Source organism: Ambystoma mexicanum, chromosome 8, assembly GCF_040938575.1.
Source record: "Ambystoma mexicanum isolate Mex_15411 chromosome 8, UKY_AmexF1_1, whole genome shotgun sequence".
NCBI lineage: Eukaryota > Metazoa > Chordata > Amphibia > Caudata > Ambystomatidae > Ambystoma > Ambystoma mexicanum.
In genome coordinates this window covers 617,358,253-617,372,637 of record NC_090929.1, presented here as the reverse complement: position 1 = coordinate 617,372,637, position 14,385 = coordinate 617,358,253, and positions in this window count along the sequence as shown.

Here is a 14,385-nt window from a genome sequence, read left to right as displayed (position 1 = left end):
ATGCTTCAGTGGTTTGTTCCTCGTCATGGTAGAGGTGGCGAGTCCCCTGCAAAGTTGTCGGCAGCCTGAAGGATCTCACAGCAGAGGGGTCCTATCCACATGTACAAACAGGGGTACGCACATAATATGGGCCAGGGCCTCTCCAGCACCAGGCCTCCTTCCTCCCCTGCTGCCAGGTTATATTTGTTGGTACCTCAACTTTGCACAAGGACGGGCCCGGACCACCACTCTGTGGCTTTGATCAACTTCCCACTTACTCTGGGGTCACTCCTTCACGTTTCTTTGGAGTAGGGAACTCCCTCGTCAACATTCGCTACTCGCCCCTCTGTGTTCTTCTGTGCCTGGACCGCTGTCACAGCCTCTCCTCAGCTTCATTACCTGGAAGCCCTCAAGAGAAGCACCATCTGGCGTTCCACTCTGCTATCTCATCTGAGACCTGGACCGCTGCCGCAGCCTCTCCTCGGCTATGGCACTTGGGATCACCCCTGGATACATGCCCCTGGGTGGCCCGCTTCGCTGACTTCTCCAAAATGTTTTCCTGCCTCTAGTCGGGGTGAGAGGGGCAGATTAGTTTCACACACAGTGAAGCCCCTGGTCTTATACCACAGCTTTAGCGGCCCTGCAGGGGCTACGTCAGAAGAGCACTTCGATGCTTCCAGTGCAGCCCTCCTCTTGCTCCACACTGCGGCTTTGGCCTCTGCCAGCGAGGCGTGTCATGTTCCTTCAATCCTCTGCAGGGAGGTGCACTGGGCTCCAGTCCCCCCTCTCTCTTTCTCCACCTTCACATTTAGAGACCCTCCATTTAGGGGCCAAAAAGTGATATTTATTCAGGATATAAGCCCGGGGATCTGCAGAGCTTCAGCAGTCAGCGTCTACATCTCGCATCTGCGCTCTAGTGCACCTCCAGATTTTGATGGGGTTTTTATTCCTTTGGGTCCCATTGTCATGCTACTGCCTTTTATTTATTCTAGCTTGTTGGCCCCCTCGCTTTGAATAATTCCCCCTTTTTTTGTTTCATTCTTTTTGAATATGGAACCTGCCCATCACACAGTTCCCTTCATTCTGCCGTATGGTGAAGGAGTCTCAGTTCATGTGTGCCTCCTTCTCTTTGCATTTGCTGTACGCTCCTCCTCTCCGCTCTTCCGAAATGTGCATTTCTCTCATTGCCTGTACTAATTGCCTTTCTGTACGTCAAACAGAGGTGTACAAAAAATTCTAGTCTCCTGCTAATGTGTCTAATGTCATCTCTTCCTTTCCGTGGATATCCTACACAATTATTCGGGCTTTGCACAACTCCAGTTACTTGGGAGAATTGTCTTGCTTCTTACTTGTCAGTCCTGATGTTTATCAATATTATAGTTATCTCTCCATCCTAACCTAGAGAAGAAATATCTGTTTGTTCAAGATCCTCATTTGAATTGTAAATGCATCTCCTCCTAGGTTGGATTTGGTCACAGCCAGGATCCCTAAAGAATACAAGCACAAGCGCAAGTAAGGTCAATGGTATGAGAGGCCCAAACGTCTATTACTGATCAAACGAGAGCCACTAAGATAATGAATTCACTTTTTGTATGTTACAGAGAGTAGGGAGGACAGGACCTGCTTCTCTACTTGAACCGGGTGCTCCATGACCCCCTCACACAGTCCTTCCTAGTTAGTGGCGCATGGGTAATTTTGCCAGTCCCAGGAAGACCAGTCGTTCATTGCCAGACTTCACACACTCCCCTTCATTTTCACCATCTAGTGGCAGGCTCAGACCTCACACTGCAGTGCCCCCCATGTCTTGTTCGCTCGCTCCTTACCCAAGTCACTGCTCACCTTCTCATAACATGGGCAGCCAAGGAGCATCAGGGATCCGCTCTGCAATCTCAGAACAAGATGAGAGCTCTGTGGGAGCTCAGGGAGTCTGCAGGCCTAAGGGACTTGACAACAATCTCAGCGACCGTCTGCTTCCTACAAGGTTTGAGTGAGTGCCTTCCACTGACTTTCTCCAGGCCAGCTGTTCTTCCAAGAACTGCCACAGGCATACAGCCTCCACCACAGATCGAACAGGCAGGAGGCCCATGCTCTGTGGCAGTGCTATCTATCTGATGAGATGTACTGTACCCAGACAGATCAACCTGTGAATGGCCCTGTTAGTACAGCCTATCTTCCACTGAAAGCCTTACTGGAGTTTAATCCCTGGTCCACTCAGCTCCTTGTACTTTGTGGTCAAGACTGCTACCTTGCAGGCACAAAGCTGTATCCCTGTGCTAGATCAGTACTGGTCATAAGCTTCTTTCCCCTCTTTGTTCATGTGGTACACCTCTGCAGGTTTGGGCAGTGGTTTTGGCTGCTTCGGATCATGGACTTTGACCTGCAACTCTACCTCTCTGACCTGAACTCTCTCAAGTCATCTCTCCATACAGACAAAAGAACATTCTACCTCACTCTCATTGACTCTCACTCTAACCATGCTCGCCAGCTACAGCACCCAAAATTCCCCCCTAAATTCATTCCTTACTCCTGAATCTATGACTATCAACACCACTCTCACAGCTAATAACCTTGCTAAATACTTCCCTGCACACATTTCCAAAATTAGAGACTCTCTCCTGACCTTCCTGACCTTCCTCACACTCCCTCTTCCTACATTCCATACTATGCCTTATCTACCATCACTCTTTGCCTCTTCCTCCCACTTTAGTCACACGAACACTGAAGACCCAGTTCTACAGATGAAGGTTAACCCCTCATGTTCCCATCAGACCCTCTTTCTCCTCAGCTAGTCAAGCCTATCATCTTTTTATTGGCCTCTTCAACATGCCCTTTAACTCAACTGGCTTTCCCTCAATTTTTAAAATCGCCACGGCCATCGCTCTCCTAAAAATGCAAGGGGCTCACCTGAAACCTATCTGCTAACTTTCTCCCTGTGTCACTCATTCGGCACTGCTCTAAAGCAGAGATCGAAATGGGCGGGAGCGGTCGGGAGCGGTGTTCCCATACTTTTTATTTTTAAGTTTCACTGTTCCTATACTTTTATTTGAAAAAGAAACCGTTTTGGAATTAATAAAAGTGTAGGAAGAAGTTGAAGCTTGCATTTCAGTGCACTGCACAGTCCCATAAATAGCAGGTGTGTTTGTTTGAGGGTTTGGTTTTTGTGTTGGAAAGAGGCGCAGGGATGGGGTTTGTGGGGAGTGGGGGCAGACCAGCAAGAAACATAGTTCTACTACTCTTTTCGTACACTTCGACCACTGCTATAAAGTGCTCAAAGGGGTCACGTTCAACCATCTTATACATTTTAGACATCCACAACCTTTGAGAGCCCCTACAAGCAGGTTTCCACTCCTGTCACTGCACGGAAACTGCTCTCATGAAGGTCTCCAACTTCATTGCCTTTGCTAAGCACTCCAACTTATCCTTTTTCGCAATTCTCCTTGACCTGCCCGCTGCCTTTGACACTGTTGAACACTATGATCTCCTTAATACCCTCTCCTTGCGATTTTCGATTGAGCCCTTGTGGAATTGAATTCAGCATGGCACCTCTCCAATTCGCTGTCTCCTGAAACAACACCTTTAGACTAACTCTGCTAACTGCTGGTGTTCCTCAAGGCTTTGTCTTGGGTCCTTTCTTCTTTACACTCTACACATCTGCTCTTGGGGCACTAATCTCCTCCTTTGGGATCTCATACAACTCTTCGCAGGCAACACCTAAATCTTATTCTTTTTTCCTGAACTGTCCTCTGATCTCTCAATAAACAGTTTCAACTGTCTTGTTGCCATTACATATTTGATGGCTTCTCGGAGAGGTGCTCTTTTTCCTTGAAAGAATTCTCTCATCTCTTTATCTGCCTATCCAAGTCCCACCTGACAGTTTCCCCAACTCATCTCCAGTTAAAACCTTGGCATCATCTATGACCCTACTCATACCTTCTCTTCTTTCATGTCCAAAACTGCAATGGCGGCTCGTCTCAGCCTCCTAAATATTAGGAAAATCAGGCACCTCCTTCCTTTCAACACTACCAAGCATCTGTTCACCGCTTGTGTCTCATCCAAACTGGACTACTGTGGCAGCATCCTCTTTGGCTCCCCAACTACACGTTCACAAGATCATTAACTTTGCAACCAGAACTCTCTTTATGTTCCCTCACGTCACACCTACTTCCTCTTACTGCTACCAGGCTGGATGGCTGATAATGCAAAACAGCGACAGATTTAAATGTCTTCTCCTCATGAACTAATCTATCCATGATAAGGCACCCACAAATCTATCCTCCTCTAGCCAACTCCACAAGCCTTCTCATAATCTCTCCGCTGCCTCCTCGACTACCCTTGTGGCACCTTGTCCTCCAATGGTTCTTCTTGCTCCCACTCTTCCTCTATTCTTGTTCCACTTACATGGAATTCTCCTCCCCTGGACATCTGAGATCTAATGTTGATGTCCTTAATCTCTGTGTGTCGACCCATGTATGTAACTGGCGACTGTTCCATTTACTCCCCTCCACAACCTGCTCCAAATGTCACTCGAATGCGGTCCATTGTAAGAGGCTCACTGATTCCTGTCAAATTTGATATCTTATTTATTGTACGTTCTTTTGTGATCAAAGGAGCACTGTTCTTTGATGTTTATAAATAAATATAAACATATAATGAATGCCACAGAGCGGCCAATATTAGTCCTGAGGTCCTGGAGAGCACAGGCCATTTTTGTTGAAGCCCGGTTTCCCGGTCTGGCTTTGACGCTATGGGGAATCACGATGATTGGCCCATCGATGACCCGTTCCTTGTCTGATGTGAGGGACACCCTTGCAAAGTGCAGCGGTGCCACTCACTGCAGATTTCCCAGCAGGGGGATTTCCATTCCCATCCTGCACACCCAATTCCCTCTTCTCATGTGGGGGTCACCCCCGCAACTACTGTCCTCCCATCCTCCACACTCTGTGCAGGTTCCGAGATGTCATCTCCTCTTCCTTATATCCACTTACAACGCCCCCTCGTTTGGTCATTCATTAGTCAACCCCCACAACACCCCCTCCTGGAGTGTTCCTTTCATGGTCGGCCCACCATCATCCCGTATTCCAACCACCTGCAAGATCCCGCCTGTGCACTAATCCCAATAGTCCTCTTGTCCGGAAAGGCGGACAGTCGGGTAAAGTTTTTCAGTGAAATGGGCACCGCACAGAGAGCTCCTCTCCTAACTCACCATGCTGGTACCTCGCTCAGCCACATGCCCTTCTTTAATTACCCTAATCCTGGCACAGAGCTAGGGCCAATGGTCAAACAGACCTTTCTGTTACTCTGCCTAAACTCACTGACTGCCCCACTCCCATTCTTATTATTCTTTAAACCTATCAACATTAGCAGCAAACTTTTTCCCTGTAAATGAACAGCCCCAATTTCCAACCCCACTTCTTCCGTATCTACCAACTCAGTGACCCTAAAGGCACTTAAAAGCAGTAGCACATCAGATACACATAAACAAAAAAGCTTCACAATGTGAGGAAAAAAAAAAACACAGCATACATACAATCCCCATCAGCAAGTGAAATGTAATTACCTTCCTCCCATCCTTTCCCCCTTGGGCCTGACATAACCTTCTAACATTCCATCTCATCCCATGAATGCTCAGAACTCCAAATCCATTTACCATATAAGGTGATGCACCCATGCTGATATATTATGACAGACACCAGTCCTATTTCAAGTCCAATAAAAACATCTTACAACATTATATTTACTCCCCTTCCATCACCGGGCTCTTATCCCGGCCAACTCGTCTGGTTTCCCCATGCCTGACAATAGGTCCATCTTTCAGAACCCCCCAGTGACTGTTCCATGAGCTGCGACACCTTCATACTCCTAGCCTCAGAAGCCCAAAAATATCTACGTCTGCATCCTGATCAAAATCATGGCGCCTTGAGCACTGTGAACGAGAGAGGACGTCTGCAACACGTTTGCCTGGTGCATACTACACCTTAACTCGCACATCTGAAGCATAAACCCGAACACAAAAGCCTTCAACATGTTTAACTCAGGCACTTGATAGACTGCTTGTTCACAATCGCTGCCACACTGGCATTGTCCAAATGGAAAACCACACTTCTGTTGCCGAACCTGAGCCCTAAAAGCACCTCTAAGAAATACAGTGGTCTGTTGCCATCTATGTCTCAACCCACCTCTCAACACACTGCTTCCCTTCCAGACAAAAACCCACGGCTACAACTATTCCTGCATGCAGTACAACCTGCTAATTCCACAATAACTTTTCTTTTGGTAGCCATGTAGAGAGTCCATTGTCCATAGAATTCCAAAAGGGTTCCCGACATCCCAAGAAACCCTCCCACTGTACCAGTGATCCTTATTTAGTGTTTGAGTTCTCGTCCCCTGCATTGAGAAGATCACGCTCCCTGAAAAATGCCCTCCCGGGTGCTAACACTTTGGATGGAAAGTTGGCATATGCCATCAATCCTTGTATCTCCAGCAACTGCACCTTTTTCTTTCCTCTTATTTCTGTGACCATGGCCCCAACGCCCATTAGTTTCCCTTGGGGCACTGCACCAATGCCACTGAATAAAACCTCAGTGCCTGGGAATATTAAGCATGCTTCCAGAGCCTGCATCTTTTCTGGTGCTAGTGGCACACCAAACTCTGATCATGTCCTGAACATCCTACTGCAACTTTCAACACTCCCCTGTAGTCCCAGGATGTCAGCCCAGCAAGAGGTAGTGCAGGCAATGCAGCACAAGAAACATACCAGGGGTTTGGAATTCCAGGAATGTGCTGAATGTCTCAAACAATGCACAGCACATAGAATGGAACATGGTCATTCCTCTGTGCACATACACATGACCCCAGCACGTGTCACATCAGTGGTTTGTGAACATGCAGCTTTATCTTTTAGAATATCTGACATGCTGGAGCCAGTGAGAGGACCATTGTGAATTTCAGCACTGGCCAGCTTTGGCTTCTCAGAGGCCTCCAGGCGTGTAGCATTTACAGGAGACTAATGGTATGACCTCGGATGTTAATCCCAGAAATGTCATTGCTCAACAAGGGTTGTATACGCCTTGGTCAGGGTGTAGGATGATGGATACTCATATTGTCTTGATAGCAAGTGCAGGCAATTTGGCCCAATCGGCTCTACTGAAGTGTCGTTCACATGGAGTGTTCTGGACAGGGCATCAGCAGCAATGTTTGTTCTTCAAGGATGCTACTGCAGTGCCCACATTTCAATTAAATGCTTTGCAGTTCAAATGGCTAAACTCTAGAACTCTCTTCCCCTCTTCCTCTGCTCCACAAACTATTTACAATGGTTTAGATCTCATTCAGAAACGTACCTGAGCTACTTAGGCAGCTAACAGTATAGCACCTATAGACCGCCTGGAAATCAAAGTGAATGCTTGTTCCTCACTTTCAGCTGCTTGGGTGGTCCTTCAGACGTATGTTTCCATTGGGTGAGGTGGTAGGTGGTCCTCATGCATGGCTTAGTTGAGGGAAACCTCTTTGGCTAGAGATTGCATCTGCTTCCTTCCTGCAGACCCCGTTTACATTTCCCTGGTGCCTGAGATGCCAGCTATCAGGGTCTTGAAATGCTCAGTACTTTCGATAGTTTGTATCAGTTGGGAACAGGCGGTTCAAATGTCCTCCTTCGCCACTGAGGTGACAGAAGCTCCAAGAAACTAGCTTTCCAGAAATTCCATCCCTGTGCAAAGTTTCTCTTGGCTCTTGTGCTCTGCTGGAACACTTCCTCTCCCTGTGTCTGTATGGAGTGCTTTACCTCTTCCCCACTCGTTTGTGGATTAGGCAACATCTTTGGAGCAATCTCCACAGTTAATGCTGCAACACACTAACTTGTTTCTTCATAGCATCATTTGTCTTTTGGTTGCTTTCCATATTCCATAGCCGTGGCCCTTTGGTTCTCATCGATTCCTCTTTCCATGATGCCTATTTCTCGCTTCACCGCTTTTATTGAGGGCATGTTAGCAGTTCTCTCCTTCAATTTCTATAAGCAGCATCATCATTTCGGCCGACCTTGCACAATCTGGTGCAGTCTGTAAACATGTATGTCAATTGCACCATCTCCATTCTTCTGATCAGTCATTTGTAACAATTGTTCAGTGTAGTTTGCAAACGCAGACACTTTTCATCTTCTTCTCGCGGTATGCTGTAAAGGTTCGCTAACATTATAAATACCCAACAAATAATTTAATAAATAAATAACAGCGCATCCCCTAATTTATTGCTGCCAAAATCCCCGAGAACTGGAGTCTTCACTAGGCATATTTTTTAAAGATAAAAATATACAATGAAGTAGAATAGCAATTTGCCAAACTACAAACTGCTGGAGAACCTCTTTCACCATTTCAGATAGCAAAATTTGGAACCATAGTATTTCCCACCTTCTATGTCCTGTTCCCTTAACAGCCTTGCGGCTTCTCTGTACTATACAGTCCTGAGAGAACAACTATCTCTATAGTACATAAGCAGGTGTGTTCCTGATACAGCTTCTTTGGAAACATACAGTCCAGTCTGTCACCCAGGTCCCAGCTATGGAAGAACAGCTCCCAGGAAACTTAGCAGGAGTGGTGGTTCAGTCGGCTGCCTCCCTGGCACCAACTTTTGACATAAGTCATGCCTCTGTGAGAATATCTCTGATATTAATTAAGGTGAAAAATAACTATGTCTCACCCCCCGCCCAACAACTTACAAGATCCATCACCAGAAGGACAGAACGTCCCCATCGCAATCTTGTGTATAGCATTACACACAATAAAAACCATGCTTCTTCAACCCGTACCTTCTTCAGCAATGGCATTCTCATGGTTCAAGTTCAGCAGCTCCTCAGCACTCAATTCGCCCAAGAAGAGATATCTCTTAATTTAGCAGGTCATAGCAATCCTGCCTTCATGCCTTGGGCATGGAACGATTTCCTTAGAGTGTTTGATCAGCTACTCTTCTCAGCCACATGTGCCACGTCCAGGAAGTGAAGAATCTTATGTTGTTGGCGTTCCAGATGGCCCTTCGCATCGGTCGCTTTCAACATTCTTGTATACTATTGTATTGTAGGCTACGTATTAAGCGCAACGGTCGCCCAAAGGCATCTTGCTGCTCCTTGCAGGACAGAGAGCAAAGAATAGTCTAAAAAAGAAACATTTCAAAGCTATGTGAAATACCAGGTGAGCGGTCGTTGCTCTGAGGGACAGCGGAAGTGAGTTCCAAAGAACCACCGCTGCCACTGAGAAAGAACAGCCACCAATGCGCGAATACTTGGCTAGAGGAACAGTCAGAAAAGAATCTTATGTTGTTGGCGTTCCAGATGGCCCTTCGCATCGGTTGCTTTCAACATTCTTGTGTACTATTGTATTGTAGGCTACGTATTAAGCGCAACGGTCGCCCAAAGGCATCTTGCTGCTCCTTGCAGGACAGAGAGCAAAGAATAGTCTAAAAAAGAAACATTTCAAAGCTATGTGAAATACCAGGTGAGCGGTCGTTGCTCTGAGGGACAGCGGAAGTGAGTTCCAAAGAACCACCGCTGCCACTGAGAAAGAACAGCCACCAATGCGCGAATACTTGGCTAGAGGAACAGTCAGAAAACAGGCGTTAGCTGACCACAGGGCTCGGCTCGGGTTATTTGGCTGGAATTTGGCCACAAGGTATTCAGCTCCCTGGCCATAAAACACCTGGTGAACCAGGCAGAGCGCCTTGAAATGAATGCATTTGGCCACTGGCAGCCAATTAAGTTTATGAAGAACAGGGGCAATATGACAGCAGCGAGGGGTAGAAGTCACCAGTTTGGCCCCAGAGTTCTGAAGAACTTACAGGCGATGAAGAACATAGGAAGGCTGGCCTGAGTTGCGAGAGTTACAGTATTCCATCAAGGACATGACCAAAGCAGAGATGACTGAGGCACGGAAATGATCAGGTATATAAGGAATAACCCGGCAGAGGAGCTTAAGCGGAAAGTAGCCCTGCAGACAGACTGTACTCATCTCTGGCTCCATGGACAAGGACAAAATAAATTTCATCCCTTAGTCCTTAACCATATAAACCTGAGAGGCCGGCCAGAAATCCGTCGTCCAGAGGTAAGATGCAGAGGAGGATGGGGGTGCAGGGGGCACCACCAGAACCTCAGTCTTTGATCCGTTCAACTTGAGCAAGTTATTATGCATCCATTCCCCCACAGTCTCCAGACAGGCACAAAATCTAGCCGTTGACTCAGAAGTAGAAAGGTCCAGGCGTGCCAATATTTTAGTGTTCGTCAGCATAAAAGTTGCAGCGAAAACCGTGGGAGAACATCAATTTGGTCAGAGGTTGAACGTAGGTGTTAAATATGACCGGGGAGATGGCGGACCGCTGAGGGACACCACATGTGAGAAACGTAGCCAAGGAAAAGAAAGGAGGAAGAGAGAGAATTTGGTGACGCTCGGAGAGAAAAGAAGAGAACCAATCCAGGAAGGTGCCGGAGAGGCCCGCCCCGGCGGCCTAGCAGGACTCCATGATCAATGGTGTCAAAGGCGGCAGAGAGGTCCAGCATAATCAGAGCATTGACACTGTCTCTGTCATGGGTACGCATCAGGTCGTCCATGACTGAGACCAAAACACTCTCGGTCGCACGCACTGGATGGAAACCAGATTGACATGAGTGAAAAAAAGAAGATTCCTCAAGAAAAGTAGTGAGCAGAGGGACAGACCAGAGATTCGAGATGTTTTAAGGGAAAAGGGAGTAGAGAAATAGGATAAAAGTTGGATGGAACCAATGGATTAAGTAAAAGCTTCTTTAGAAGCATGATAACAGTGGCCAGCTTAAGAGAAGCAGGAATCACTCCCGTAGAGAGGGAGGTGTTAACCGCTTCAGTCAGTAAGTGAATGAAATGAGGAAGAATGTCCTTAATAAGACTGAGAGGGATGGGATCGAGAGAAGATGAGGACATCAGTTTAGTAACTCCTGGGGCCACCTCTGATACGGAAAAAATGGGGAACACAGACCATGAAGCGGCAGGTGAATGCTCAGATGGCACGGGACTAGCACTAGGGAGAAAGGGAATAGCAGCAATGTTAGAATGAGTGGAGCTGATTTTGTCCATAAACAATAGGGACAAAGAATCACAGGGAGCCTGAGAGGTTGGGACTGGGGCCGGTAAAGTGGTGAAGAGGTTACAAACCACTTTAAACAATTCTTTGGAATGGTTAACAGAGGTCTTAATAAGAGATGCAAAATAAACTTCTTTTGCACAAATAATAACAAGATGGTACTGAGAACCGACCATGGACATTGCAAGCTTGTCCCTGGGGTCATAGTAAAGCCTCCAAGTATGCTTCATCTGCCTGCACTGCAGACATAGGACCCGCAGCCCATCAGTGAACCACTTTCAGCGAGCGTACAGCCTGTATTTCCTAAGGGGGGCCAGGCAGTCAACGACTGCGGCCAGAGTTTCAGTTAATGAACTCAGGTCCACAGGGCAGAGCCCCAAGTGGCAGGCATGAATGAGGGAACCCATGTCAGTTAGAGAAACTGAGCACCAACCACCGCCTTAACCGATTTGGCCTGAAAAGAGGATGTAGCAGCGCTAATGTCCCAAGTAAAAGGAACAACAAAGTGGTCAGACCTCAAGACTTGAAACGCTGGGAAAACAGTGACCTCAGGGTATAATGAGAACATAAGGTACAGGGTATTACCTTAAATGTGGATCTGGTTAGTGACCTGCTGGGCCTAAGAGAGCGCTTTCATAGAGGACCACAAGCTTTGAACCTTGAGGTCTTTCACGTCATTAACTTTACGATTAAAGTCACCCAGGATAATAAGATGCGCATGACTCAGTTGAATATCTGCGTCAAAATCAATAAAAGCACCAAGAAATAACGGATCGTGCCCAGGAGGGCAATAAACAACCAATAAATGAATACAGAGGGTAGAGGAGAGCGAAAAGCACACTAAATGGCCTCCATTTTGACATGGTAACTAATGGTGAGAAGGGAGCCTTCATAACGAGACTTAAAAAATAATAGCATTGCCCCTACCTTTGTTGGGGGGAGCACGGTGTGAATGCAGTATTCTGTTATTAGGCGGTAACAAATGCATGAGCACAGAGCCTGATGTGTCATCAAGCCATGCCTCAGTAATGCAGGGAAAATCAGGAGTAAAATTATTTAAAAGAGCGTAGCAGTACGCGCCGTGAGCAACCATTCAAAAGTAAATAACTTAATGAGGACGACTGAGAGCCCCCAACAGTGGGAGCCCTACCTTGCTTCGCACATCCTACGGGGAGCACCATCGACGGTGGCGCAAGCTTCAGCAGCTGGGTCAGTGTGTAGACTAATCGTGTGGGCTCCTCAATCGCAATCCAGGGAATGGTGCTCCAGGTGCCGGCCATGCCACGGATAGGCACAGACGGGCTTAACTTTGGCGCAGCATCGGCGCGCAAGGTGCAAGCCCGCTGGGCCTTCTTCTTCTTCTTCTAAATTACCGAATGCGTGGGCGGACCCACGCAGGCGCTTCTCCATCCAAGAGGATGATGTGCACCAACCCACCAATCAACACATAGCCCACATAAACTCACAACTCCTCCCACCGCCCCGTCTGTCTCACAAAATCCAACAACACACTGCTCCTCCTCCTGCCTCTCACCCCGTCACCTCCCAGCAAAGCCTTCCCACTCTTCTCAACCACACCCAGCGCAGACAACCGAACCCTCATCAATTCTCTCTCCACAACATGTCTCTCACATCTAAGCAAAAAATGTCCCACAGTCTCAGGCACCCCACACACTGCACAGTCCCTCGACTCATGCTTCCCCACTCGATGCAGACAGTCATTCAGCCCCACATGCCCTATCCTCAACCGATTCAGCATCACCTCCTCCCCCCTCCTCCACTGCAGACTTCCTGCATCCACCTTCACTGACACTTTCCCACGGACACCAAACATCCACCTGCTCTTCACCCCACTCACCCACCTCTTCTGCCACTCATCCATGACCCGTCTCACCACCACAGCCTTCACCTCATCCACACTCAAAGGCAACCTCACATCAACCGTTCCCCTCCTCATACCTTCACCCGCCGCCAGATCCACCAACTCGTTATCCAAAATGCCCCTGTGACTGGGGACCCACGCCAACTCCAAATCCATTCCCCCACGCACACACCGATCAATCTTCCTCCTGATGTCCAAAATCACATCCTTCCTATCACCATCCCCTGCCACGATCGCCTGCAACCCACTTAATGAATCCGAGAACACCACCACCTTCTCATACCCCAACTCGCGCACCCTATCAATCGCCAATGCAATCGCCACCAACTCAGCCGTACACATAGACACATCATTCGTCAGACACCCCACTTTATACTCCCCAGTGCTTTCCAAATAATACGCCATACCTACTCTCCCAGACACAGGATCTTTCGAACCATCCGTGAACACCTTACATCCTTCCTTCCCAGCCACATACGCCTGACCCAAAGCCTTGATCTCACCCCGCAAACCCCGCTTCTACGACACCACACTCGCCAACTCTAAACACACCTTCGGAGACCCCATAATCCACATCGGCCATCTCACCAAATCCGTACCCGTCACAGCCAACAACTCACCTACACCCCACTTCACCCCCTTCTCCCACATATGAAACCCCAAAGTGCCCCCCTTCCTCCTCCACCGGTCCCTATAGTAGTCAAACCTCCAATTATACTTCAAACATTCACGCACCGGATGAGCCACACTGTTCGCACTACACTTCACCCACCACCTCATATTTAACGCATCCCTCCTCATCCCCAACGGCATCTCCCCCACAAGCACCTGCACCGCATTCACTGGAGAGGACCTCATCACACCCGAACACACCCTCAATGCCCTCGCCTGCACCCTATCCAACCGCAACTTCTGACTCGCTGTGAAATCCACTGCCACCTGACATCCAAAATCCATCACACTCAAAATCAACCCCTTATACAACATTCGTAAACACTTCTGCTGCGCACCCCACTCTTTCCCAGAAACCGCCCACAACAAATTCAACCTACATTTACACTTATCCACCACACCATCCACCTGCACATTCCAGTTCAACTTCCTATCCAAAATCACCCCCAAGTACCGAAACTCTTCTATGCTCTTTACCCTCACACCTTTCAAAACCAAGTTCAACTCCTGCTGCACCCTTCTCCTCGAGAAGACCATACTCACACTTTTATCCACAGACACCGAAAAGCCCCATTTCCCACACCACTCCTTCACTCACACTATCGCAGCTTGCAGCCGACTCTGCACCAACAACAAACTCCGCCCTCTTACCCATACCACACCATCATCTGCGAAGAAATCCACCTGACACCCGATTCCCGCTAAAGCCCGAATCAACCCATCCACAATCACATTAAACAGCATTGCACTAGTCACACTCC